The 12,068-nt window shown below is 36.4% G+C and overlaps 1 pseudogene; it reads left to right on the forward strand.

The window, feature by feature from the left end:
• Positions 1–503: 503 nt before the first annotated feature.
• Positions 504–1,562, forward strand: LOC104469851 (annotated as a pseudogene).
• The last annotated feature ends 10,506 nt before the right edge of the window (positions 1,563–12,068 follow it).

A 12,068-nucleotide genomic window follows, 5' to 3' on the forward strand; every position in this document is an offset into this window, starting at 1 on the left:
GAAATAACTTTGTATGCAAAGCAACCATAAGACATAATGCCATTTATACCCATGGAAATTCATATTTTGTGACAGAAACAGTGAAGAGAGACTTAGCTGTTTACCATTTTTGTTTACTTGATGTTAGCGACTAATAAAAAAAAAAGTTATACTGAATTGTGGGTGCTGCCAAGTTTTGTATGAAAAGTATTAAAACTTTAAACAAAATGGTCTTCTAAATTCCTGTCCTTCTGGTCCCGCAGTTTTATCTTGCTTTATACTTTTGCTTAAAGTGTTCCTTCTCTCTCTCTTTTTTTTTTTTTTTTTTTTTTTTAATTTTTGGAGTGTTTACAACTACCGTTTTTAAATTTGGAGTTGATTCAATAACCCAGTCTCTATTTATTTCTTGCAGATGTTAAAATGATGAAACCCTCTCTCCCTCTGCAGCAGTGCACAGCAGCCATGACATCTCCTCTGGTCCTCTGCGGAAGGTACATTGCAGCCTGCTGCTGAACTGTTATGACATGTCTCTAGCAATCAGAAAGAAAAGCTGGGAAGAGCATGTGACCCAGTGGATGGGATTGGCTTTGGAGTCTGTGGAGTATAATACAGCATGTTGTCATGGACTTGTAGCTGATAACTTGCAGACAAGTATGGAAAAAGATGAGGTTTTGAGCGTGGACCGGAAAGAAAAATGCGCTTCATTTCCAGAGTGCTGTTATAGTGGAGAGCTGATTGGCTTCCCTGCAAAGCAGCTGGGAAATGTTTCAAAGGAGGTGGATGAAAACGATAACCATGAGGATGAGGAGCATTTTCTGGAGGCTAGCACAGAAACTTTAGTCCATGTGTCTGATGACGATGATGACGATTCAGCACTCAACCTGGAGAGTGTTAATTACCACATCACTGCTGTGGGAAGGGAACCAAAAACTGAAGAGAAGAATTTAAATGGAGCAGGCTCCTTAACACAGATGGTACCAATAACAGAGAGTAACATGGCAGCTGAACCATCCGGAATAATTGGAGAACCTGGCTGTGACACAGTTCTTAAAGAGGAGACGGAAGAAGACAATGTTTGTGGCAGCATTGGCCAAAGCCTGAAGCTTTGTAATTATGAAGGCTTAAATGAAGAAGTAGATGTAGAGAAAGAAAGTCTTTCTAATTCTCCAAATGTGAAAGAAATTATTATGCCTGGGAAGCAGCTGCTTCATACTGCTGTAATTGCACAACAGCGCCAGAAATCTGATGCTTTTAAAGATGGGCTTGGAAAGTCTGAGTATAATGTGGTAGAGAGTGGGATTTCTTCTGAATCATGCCCTAGCAGTGATAGACAGCCATATTCAGTAGTGGAATCCAGCGACTGCCTTATGCAATCCTCTCCTTGCTCTCTCATCCCAGCAGTGGAAAATGGTCTGGATGAGAGTGGTTTCACAGAACCTCAAGTGGCCCCTGAAAACAAATGCCTTTCAAATGTCAGTTCAGCAGAAGACATTCAATGTTTACATGTAAGGGATCATTTGACCACACAAGAATATTCAGACTGTCAAGTGAAACTGCGCAAAAGAAAGGTAGGATGCTCATAAACTGCAGAGATGGTTTTCTAATGTTTTCCCCCTAATTTTTTATGGAGGTGATTCCATGACTGAGTGGAGATAAAATGTGTTTTTCAGCCTTTTTATAATAACTTGTCAGACTTTTCTTAGGATGGTTTTGAGAGTAATGTGTCTATGCAACAACCAAGTTTCATGAGCTTTTTTTAAGGTCTGAAATTGGCTGAGCTGTGAATTTGGAAGGTGCTTGATTTTGACTTTATTTTATATATATATATAGCTTTATATATTTTACGTATGTTGTTCAAGGCTAAATGAGTAAGTATCTTGCATGGGTTTGGTTTCACTCTTGGTTTTCTGCTGCTATCAGATATCCTTAGCACTCTTAGGAAACAGATTGTGTCTAGAGGTTTGGAAGCCTTGTTGAAAAAAGGGAACAGGAGAAAAGTGCAACAAAGCTTTCAAAGGGGAAAATTGGTTTTCAGTTCAGCCCCATGAGCATATGTTTTTGCAAAAAAAAAAAAAAAAAAAAAAAGATGTATTGCTGAGTTTGAAACAATGTTTTGTAATTTTAAAGCAACCAGAGATTTTCACTGTCTACACAGAATAAGGAAGGGTATTATTACGAAACTTTGATGGACAGATTCCCTGGCAATGAAACTCCCACCAGCTTTCATGGGAGGAGATGTGCTGACTGTGGCACTACAGAATTCACCTTAAAGTCTGGCCTTCCGAGCTATGCTGCTTGTTCTTGCTAATAACCAATTTGTAATTGTTTACTCTTCTCTCTTTTTCCATTTGACATCATCCAGCTTCTCTTGTCTTTTCCCATTTGACATCATCCAGCTTCTCTTGTCTTTTTTTGTAAATCTGTTTTCTATTAATTATGGGGGATTTTTTTCTGTCATCTCTATTGCCTCACTAGCTGTTTCAATAAAGCACTAATTCACATATCTGAAGTACTGTACACCAACACAGCAGCCTGAGCTGCTGGTCACTACTTCCTTGTGTAAACCCTTTGTTAATATTAACACTCATTTGATACAGTTGGAAGCTATATGTAACTTTTGAAAAGGTTTCTGAAGCCCTCAAAGCCAGTCTTCCTTTGGTAGTTCATGCAATCACAGTTAACATGTTAACTGTTCAGCTGATCTGGTGGTAACCATGGCTTTGAGTTACAATTAAGAAACAGAAACCCGACTAGCAGTACCAGTAAAGCTAAACTTACCCATCTGCAGAAAACAGTTCAAGTTTAAAACAAACAACAACAAAATTAACATTATGTTTGAGAACTAATTAACTATTATAACCTTATGCTCAGCTGCTCTACTTTGGCATCTCATTTTCTTTTTTACTAAGCATAGTTAATATTGATGCGTACACTTCATATTGTTAGCAAGATTAATTTTTTAATGTAATTTTAAAGTAATTATTATGTGAAAATACAGATAAAACTTATTTTTATTAGGTACAGATACAGTCACTCTGTTGTGACTCTGCCCACATTATCTTTCAGTTTGCCATGCTATATTTTTCAATAGCTTCAATTTTGCTAGTTTCCATGTATAAGCTTGTATCTTGTTTTGAGGTCGTGTACTGATCTTCTAAATGCACACTCACAAGACTTGTATTTCAGAATATATTTGTGATTTTTGTTTGTGACATTGAATATTTAAAAAGACAGAATATAAAAATTCCAGTGACACTAATGGTGAGGAACACTAAGAAGGACGTGAGCATAGAAAGGAGCAAAACAAGGAGTTGCTTCAAGGAAGGTTGAGTTACATGGCTGCAGCAGCTCTGAAGCTGTGTGCACTGTAAAAGAGGATGGAGCCTGTAGATCTGCAGGAGTGACCTCGTACTACTTTGGTTAAAGAAGTCTTTACGAAAAGCTGTAAACTGACAAAAGGGAAAAGATGTGATCTGCTGTTACTTCTGGTTTTATTTATCTCTAAGTTCGCAGGACAGTTCTGTGGACAGTGTTCCTGTGTGCAGGGTTTTATCACTTATCTGTAATCATACACTAGTCTGTAATGAAAAATGAAAGTTTACAAACTTTCTCTGAAAGCCACTTTTGTAATTTTAACCAAACATTAGAAAAACAACAGACTAGAAACTGAATCCGTCCATAGAAGTCATGTGTTTTGCAGTGACAGGAAGACATTAAGGGATTGGGAATGGTATAAAAACCCCCTTTTTTTCTCAAGGTCAGGATTTCAAACAGTGCAGTTAAGTCCTGAAACACACCGCTGTCTGATTAATGCTCAGTGTCAATTATAGTGGCACATAAATATGTGTTCATAGAGGTCAGAATATGGGAAAAGGCCCGAGGAGGTAAATTGCTAAGGGTATGAGGGCACCCAGACCTTGAGGTGGCAGCTTGGGGAATCATAGAAAGGTGCCTTTTATGACAGCTAAGATCTTAGGACCTTTGAGGAGATATCATCCTCCTCTTGCTGGTACTAAATTCTTTTGAAAACCTGTTCCTTGTTAACTTATTTTAAGCTGCTTTTAATTGTGGCAACAGAGCATGACCTCCCCCCTTATCTGTAGATCTGCTGTCTTCAAAACAAAGCTGGAGTGAGACAGTGTGGATATGTTGTGCTTGCTCTGCAGATGAAGGCAGGCTTGAAGGGCTTAAGGACCTAGCTTAGCATCTTTGACCAGCACTAGCCCCATTTCAGTAAATTGCTTTGGTCATGATGGGTGTACTGACACTGAAGATAGTTTCTGCAAACAGGTCAAGCTGTTACAGAATTCTGTGCTCTGTCAATTCACCAGGGTTCCAGGGGTTGACACACAGCACCCTCTTTTCCTTTGCTTTCCCAGAAAGACTTCCTAAGGCTCGGAAATAGGAAGTGCTTGAATTTAATTGTGAGAAGTTAATGATGTTAGGTCTAATTGAAAGATCCCACAGTAATCAAGATTTCCTGGTTTTGTGTTGACTGATAATTCAGTTTATCCTCAATGTGAAGCTGATGGTAACTAGTTGTTCAGAGTAGCAGAAGCATAAATGGATTAACTACATGTGGCTACACCAACTGGACACTCCTGTACACTCTCCTGGGTTAAATACATTTTAGATTTTAAAATAGTCACTTCACTTTAGAATTGTATATTCTGAATTTCCAGATGTTTGAATAACCTTTGGAACTAATGAACAAGCTGTAATGCTTGGGGCATCTCAACCGCTTGCATGTATGTTCACATGTATAATGCAGTAGAGCTTTTAGAGGATGATATCATACAAAACCAGAAGAATATAGACTATCAAGAAAATACTAGAAAAAGGAGAATATTTAATTATTATACACTGATTTTAAAATGGGAAAAAATAGCCCTTACATTATAAAGTATCTTGCAAATTTTTACACGTTCATCTCGTCGAGCTTAGGGACAGCCAGAAAAATCCCTGCTGGGGGATATCAAGTACATGCACAAAAGCACCAGAACTCTACTGCATTAATTTAAATTCTTTTTCAACACAAAAAAAGCTACTTCATTCAACTTCAGCACACAAAGGTAGGTTGAGGCATATCATTTCACAATAAGTTCTTACCACTTGCTTCCTGAACACAGTCATAGCTGTGGTGTTGCAATCTGTATTCATCAGTATTTTGTGTAATGCAGTTTTAAAACAAGGCCAAGACAGGTCTTCTACGTGATGCATCAGTCAAGGAGTAGAAAGTCATCATTATAAATTTTTTCTCTAAATACTTTGAGTAAATATTCATGAAACTTAATCCAAAAATGAAATAGTAATGAACTCACCTTACAAAAGAAATTTTGACTTGTTCTCTTGCCCCCCTCCTCCATCTTAGATTTTATGCCTAGAGATTGTTCCATATAAATGGTAAGAAAACAGCCCGAGAACCAACTGTGACTGTTTCTCTCTCCTGCAGGATAATGTTATATCATCTATTATTTTAATAAGATCCAAAGTGACTCATGACTATGGGGGAAAAAAAAGAAACAACATGTATAACAAAGAAACCATGTATAACAGCAAGTAGCATTGGGCTCAATTGTTGGGGGTTTGTAATATCCCTGCCTTTAAGGGAAGCAGGAGATGGAGTATTGAAAAGCATTCTGCATGTGAAAAGATAGAATTACTATTAATAAGCCTTTTAATAAGGCTCAGGAAGTTGTAGTTAATATTTTAAATCAAAATTCAATCCACAAACTATCTTAGCAGTATAAGTACCAGAAGACTGAGGGGAACAAAAAATCTGTGAAAAGATAAACACATTTTTCACTGAATAAATGCAAACATATAAAGTATATTTTGACTTAATCCAGAGTGAATGCAGGAAATATTCCTCATATGTATGTGGGCTGTTTTGGTACAATGTAGTTTAATATCTCAATGCCAGAAAAAAAAAAATCCACAAATTAACAATTGCATGTCTAAATTGTTAGTTACCTGTTCAATTTTTTTCTTAGTTTGGATAAGGTATATATGTTTACACGACTTTACACTTGCAGTTAAACACAGTTTACTGAAAATCTGTCATTCATTGCAATAATGAAATACTTTTCTATCTCTTATTTTTTGTATTCTAGATTGTATTGATACAAGAAAACAAAAATTTGCTGTTTTGAAAGCACCCCTTTTCTCAGGCATCTCAAAGCAATGTTCCTTTGCAATGCTTAATATTGCTGTTATTTTCATTAACCTGTGAAAGAAACAGGTTCTAGAACTGGTCAGTCACTGGAGAGAGGCTACTGTCATCAGAATTTTTTGAGGAGTCCATAGAAAGGGTTTTGGAGTAAATCTTCCAAAAGTGAACTCTCTTAGACTTATAAATCAAGTTTGAAACAGTTCAGACAAACTTTGGATCAACATTTGAAGTTCTACTTGCTTATCTAAATCAAGTATTAATTCTGAAACTTTTGGGGTTCTCTTCTAATGTGAAACTTATGGTTTGCAACAGTGGTTTTTTTTATTAAAAATATTAATAAGCTCTAAGATTAGAGATAATAAAGTACTGGCAAATTTACTGCACACAGCACAATGAAATAAGAAACCAATACATAATGATTGGTTTCCGGAAATGTAATTGATGTATTGTGCCTGGTGATTTGAATTTTGTTATGTCAGCTGTATTCCCTCCAAGAAAAGGTATAGCCTGGAATAGTGCATCAGGAAGGGCTAATTGGGGTATCAAACTATCTGGAGTATATGTGATGAACTTGTATCACTTTCTCTTCACAGGTAATCTCAGTCTACATTTCATTAAAACATTTTGCTTATGTATTCTTGAAAAAGGAATTAAGTAAACAAATGTTTCAATGTGTGAATTCCTCATCTCTCTTTTATGAGACTTTGCTTTTAATATTAATACTTGCAGTTCTTCATGGTGGCCTGCTTAGAAGCTTTCCAGTTTCAAACAGTTGATGTTATCAGTCATTCCTACAAGACTAAAGAGTATAATAGTCAGGGCTATTTCTTAATGCTCACTATTATTGCTACTATTTTAATCCTGATTTCTAGAATAAGTGCTGTGTGGTTTGCAAAGGATACTTTAGGACACAGCTAATGTCAGCATGACAGCAGCAGCCAGTGTCAATGAGATGCAAATTTGTTTAAGAAAAAGATTGTAAGAAGAATGGCAGTAAATGTAGGAAAAAACCCGGTTAGAAGGTCACCTGAGCTTTTTGTAGCAGTGCCCTTCCCCCACACAAAAAGTGGTGAGTTTTTGAAGCATGGTTTTGCATTTTCTATACTGTTGCAATAAAGTTTGTTTCATTATTTCATCAATTATAGTTATACTGATGTGAGAAAACAAAAAAAAAATTTCAGTTGAATTTTGGCATTTCGATCCATATTTTCTACTTAAATATTTTGTTTGCCCATGAGAGGTGAAGGCTGACTCCCTTCCGTTCCAATCTGTAGTGAATTCTGTTTTACAAGGCTAGAACTGTGCTTTTTATGGCAAGTTATAAAGTTAGGTTCTTCCAGGAGCTTTTGCTTGAATCACCCTGTAAATTGACTTGAAAGGAAGACTATGGAGCCTTGCCTGTTGGCTTAGTCCTCCCAGCAGAGTACCTGCAAGAGGTAGGAGGAAAGCTTCCAAAAAAAAAATCTGAGGTTCTATCTATTTTACTGAAATGGTTTCCTTGCCATTTTTTCCTTGATAACTCTACTATCCGCGTTGTATAATCCTTTTCAACTGAGCACTCACTTGTCAGCATTAGGTTCTTATTTAAAAAGTAAGGTGAGCTTGTTGTGAACAATAGTATCCAATATTTTAGGTCATTTTCTTATTTTATTGCCATTAAAATACCAGAGATCAAGTTTCTAGACCTGTCATAAATATGTCTTTCTGAAGTCTCAAACTCCCTTTTCAGCAGTTCTCTCTTTCTTGAATGGGGATAATTTAATGATTAATTATTTTTTCATACCAATTTTTAATTTAGCTTTTAGGACTCTTAAAGTGTATTTTTTTTAATAGAAGCTGGTTTCATAGGGATCCAGTCTAAACTATTGCTACCTAAATAGTAGTATGTAGGCACATGTAGGCTTGTCAGTGATGCACATTTGTTAGTATTGCATTGTGACAATAACTCAGATCAGCACAGGAAAGACAAGTACAGAAGATAAAAGTATGAATAAAAGCAACAGGAATGTATGGGAAATCTTAATTAAAAGTTGAAACATGCATTTGACTGTATCCTGATTTTGTCATAGGGAATTGAATTTACTTTTTCTGAGATTCAGTCTGCAAATGTGTGTCAGACAGAGTAAAATGACAGCTCTAAAAGTTGGTGATTTTCAAAGTCAATTAACTTTAATTGCACCTTTGCAAAATATGTCGTATAAATGCATTCATTTCCCACAGTTTGTTTTCCCATAGAGTATTCTTTAAAGATAATTATCTTAATATTCTAGTGGAGCAATCCAACAACCAGAAAAAAAAAAAATCTGCATTCTCAGATTGTAATGGTCATTAGAAATTCTGAAAATGTGGACAAAAATTAATGTTGTTTGGATGGTTGTAGGACACCAAGGCCTCACAACTTCAGTATGATCATGGGAGATCAAGGTTTCACTGTTTAAATCCAGACATTGAAAAAGTATTAATGGATGTCAGTGGAACTACTGTGTTCTTAGAGTAGGTTTAAGTGCCTTGCTGAACATGGGTGTTGTAATAATTTGAAACCTTAGAGACTTCAGAAACTAGTTACTATAGGATCAATATCACAGCAAAATTGCTTTCAAATCATATGGTCCTCTAACTGTATTTCCTGTGCAATTCAGACCTGCACTTATGCCCGAATAGTTTCTTTTTCATATACAGAGATGAGTAATATAATCTCAGCATTTAGGGAATGATTTTTCTTAGTGTTGTGAAATCTGTTTTCTCATGTATGGAATTTGGATTTCCTTTTGTTCCTTTTCTACATCTGTCATTTTCAGACTTTCTAACGGTTTCAGGAAAGATCATGGATCTGTTTTTCAAACTTACAATGTGAACATGAACACCATCAAAAATTGATGAGAGAGCATAAGCCACAACAGCTTTTTGAAAGGTTAGTTGCTACCCACGTCTTAGAGCTACCGTCTGTAGCATTAGTAAAGTGGGCAACTATTTTGAGATCCACAGTTACTTCCCCACAAAGAATTTGCTGCGTTTGCACATTGCTATTAAATGGTCATAATTTTGAAGGCATTGGGAAGAATTTGGCAAGAGCTGCAAGTAAAGCAAAACAAATAGTACGATTTCTTTAAAAAACCTGAAACCTTCTTGGCTGTCATGAATATTTGTTACTCTTTTCTGCATTGAAAATTGCTTCCTAAATTTAACATTTAATTATGAAGATGTCGTTCAAAAAAATAAATGGACTAAACCAGTTGGATGTAAGGTTTTAAAATTATGCATATGATCTATGGTAATTAGTAGAAAGTGGTAGTCATAAAGCACTCCTGTTATTGTGGTTACATGACCATGAATTTTCTCTGTTGCCTTCACAAAAATATGTATCATAAATATTATCTCCATCTGGGAAGCTAGAGAATGCTTTCCCACAGACTTCCTTTGTGTTTGGACTGAAGTATGATGTATTTCAAACAATCTGAGAAGTATTTAAAACAAGCTCAGAAAAGGATGGGATGATTGCCAGGCCATTACAGTATAACCTTTATGCAAATTTTACTTTGACACATTTTTGTGACAGTGGTCAGCAATAAATTTTAAAGGCTGCCAGCGTTGTCTAGACTGCAAACTAAGAGACTGTTGCATATCAATTTATGCATTAGTTGGAGTTCATCTACCTAAAATGGTCATGAAAGTATTTGTATTTATACACGGTTCATAGTCATGCACTATCGCTTCACAAAGCGATAGTTTCCAGGAACCACTGTAGAGAGCTTTAGTTTCATGCAGTTCATACTCAGAAATTTCTAATTTTGTCTAGGTTTGCAATAATTGCCTGGAAGAAAACTTTAAAACATTATTTTTATTTATTTTTAAAATGAATCTTTTAAAAGTTTTGGTTGGTAAGGGCCAAATATTTGCTGTTTATATTCTATAAATTCTCAGCTGTAGGTCATGTTAAATGGACCAATGACCACTTCCTAAAAAGACAGCAGGTTTGTAATTAACACCACATTTTTGAGGGAAGCTGTCTTGGAATAAATGAATGTGCATAGCATGCAAAAACCGAATTTAACAGTTTAACAAATGGTAAGCAGAATTAAAACATGTGGGTAAAACCTTCTATATTACATGGCATCACTATCTACAACACACTTTTCCATTGGTTAAAGAAAAATTTAGAAGAAAGGACTCCGCTTCCCAGAACTGTTCATCTGGCACTTTCATAAGCATAATGTTCACTTTGAATTAACAATCAAGTGAAGACAGAATGATCTGAGAGGCACACAGACATACAGCTGCCATCAAAAACTGGTAAATACAGGGGCAACCTGGAAAGTCAGTATTAGAGCAACCCTGCCTGTATTAAAGAGCCTTTGAAGCCATAGCTGTGGCAGAGCAGCTTTCTCAGCAGAACTCTCTACGGCAGACATGATCTGGGCTAAAAGCAAAGGCTTTACATTTAGCGGTGCTGTGTCTGAGGAGAAGGCACAGAAGAGCAGCCCACCCTGGCCAGCTCTGGGGTTTGAGGCTTTACAGCAGAGAGGTCTTTGCCACTGCTATCAAGGAGTAATTGGCCCGAGTAGTATCATGGTGGGTAAGTCCACAGGTGTCTGGCCAGCTCCCATGCAGTAGTTAACAGCAAGCAAGCAAAGGAGAACCCCTGCCATGGGCTGAACTGCAGCGGAGCGGGAACCACCTGCAAAGTGTTTTCCACAAGGGGTTTTTTTTGTTTGTTTGTGGTCTTTTGTTTTTTTCCTTGCTTCCTGTCATGATAGTGAACATATGACTGAAATACCTAAAAATGTGTTGCTCATGCTTATATCCTTTTACTGCTCTCTCTTAATGGCAACATAGACGAGGGGGTCTATGTCACAGATAGGGTGTATTGAATATGGCTTTACAAAATGAAACAATACTGTTTCTGCTGCCAAAAACTATTCCAAGCTTCAGAGTATATGGCCTAAAATGGTTATGAATTCAAATTCAGATGGATAGTTTTCCTCCTACAAAACAAAATCCAGGCAGCAATACAGCTTCTCACTATATGTATGCACAAGTGTCTGTGTGCGCTGGGGTAAATGTATGGCAAATGTAAACCAGATTCTTGTTCTCCTTCATAACTCTGCCACAGCTGACGTCTAATGCTTTTACAACAATGGAACATAAGGAACTTGGATTATGCACACTGCATTAATGAATCATTGGCTCACTGTAACGTGAGGATGTCCTTCAACAATGTGCCATATTACAGTAATTAAGTTTCATATCTTAGGTTTCCCATTGTTTTTGCAGTCTTACCTTACACAAGAGTTAGAATAGCAGATGCAATATGTAAAATATTTATGTTAAATGGAAGTTTATTTATCCTTTCCTCTAAGATGTTTCCATCCCAAACATTTCTGCACACAGCAGATTCAATTAAACAAAGGTTTCTATATGGATAGAGTGTCTTATTCATCTGGATAGTTTTGCTTTAACATAAAATATATAATCTAATATACCCATTCAAAAAAGAAAAAGTCTGGGGAGGTGATTCTGTTCTTGTACTATATGTTTTAATCTCTTGGGTTGTATCCTCAGCCTGCTTAAAAAAGATGGTTTACATGCACTGATAATCATTTACATGTGATCCATGGCCATTTGATATGAAGGCATGAAATAAATGAAAAAAAAAAATCAGCAGCGACAAATCTCATGGCTTGTGCTGCATGTAATTTTAGCTTCAAAATATTTTAAAAGCTGACATCTTTACTGCGTTGAAAATGAAAAAGCATGGCCACAAGCAAAAATTTGGGAATGTAAACTAAACTACTTTCCTACATCCAGATTTTCTGAAATAGTATGCTTTTCTTCTGTTAAATGCTAGGCTGTATTTATCTCACACAAACTTAGTAGTGACTGTATGTGTGCATCACACCTCCTACATCTGCTGAATTTA

The sequence above is a fragment of the Pterocles gutturalis genome, unplaced genomic scaffold, assembly GCF_000699245.1.
Source record: "Pterocles gutturalis isolate BGI_N339 unplaced genomic scaffold, ASM69924v1 scaffold695, whole genome shotgun sequence".
NCBI classification, from domain to species: Eukaryota; Metazoa; Chordata; class Aves; order Pterocliformes; family Pteroclidae; genus Pterocles; species Pterocles gutturalis.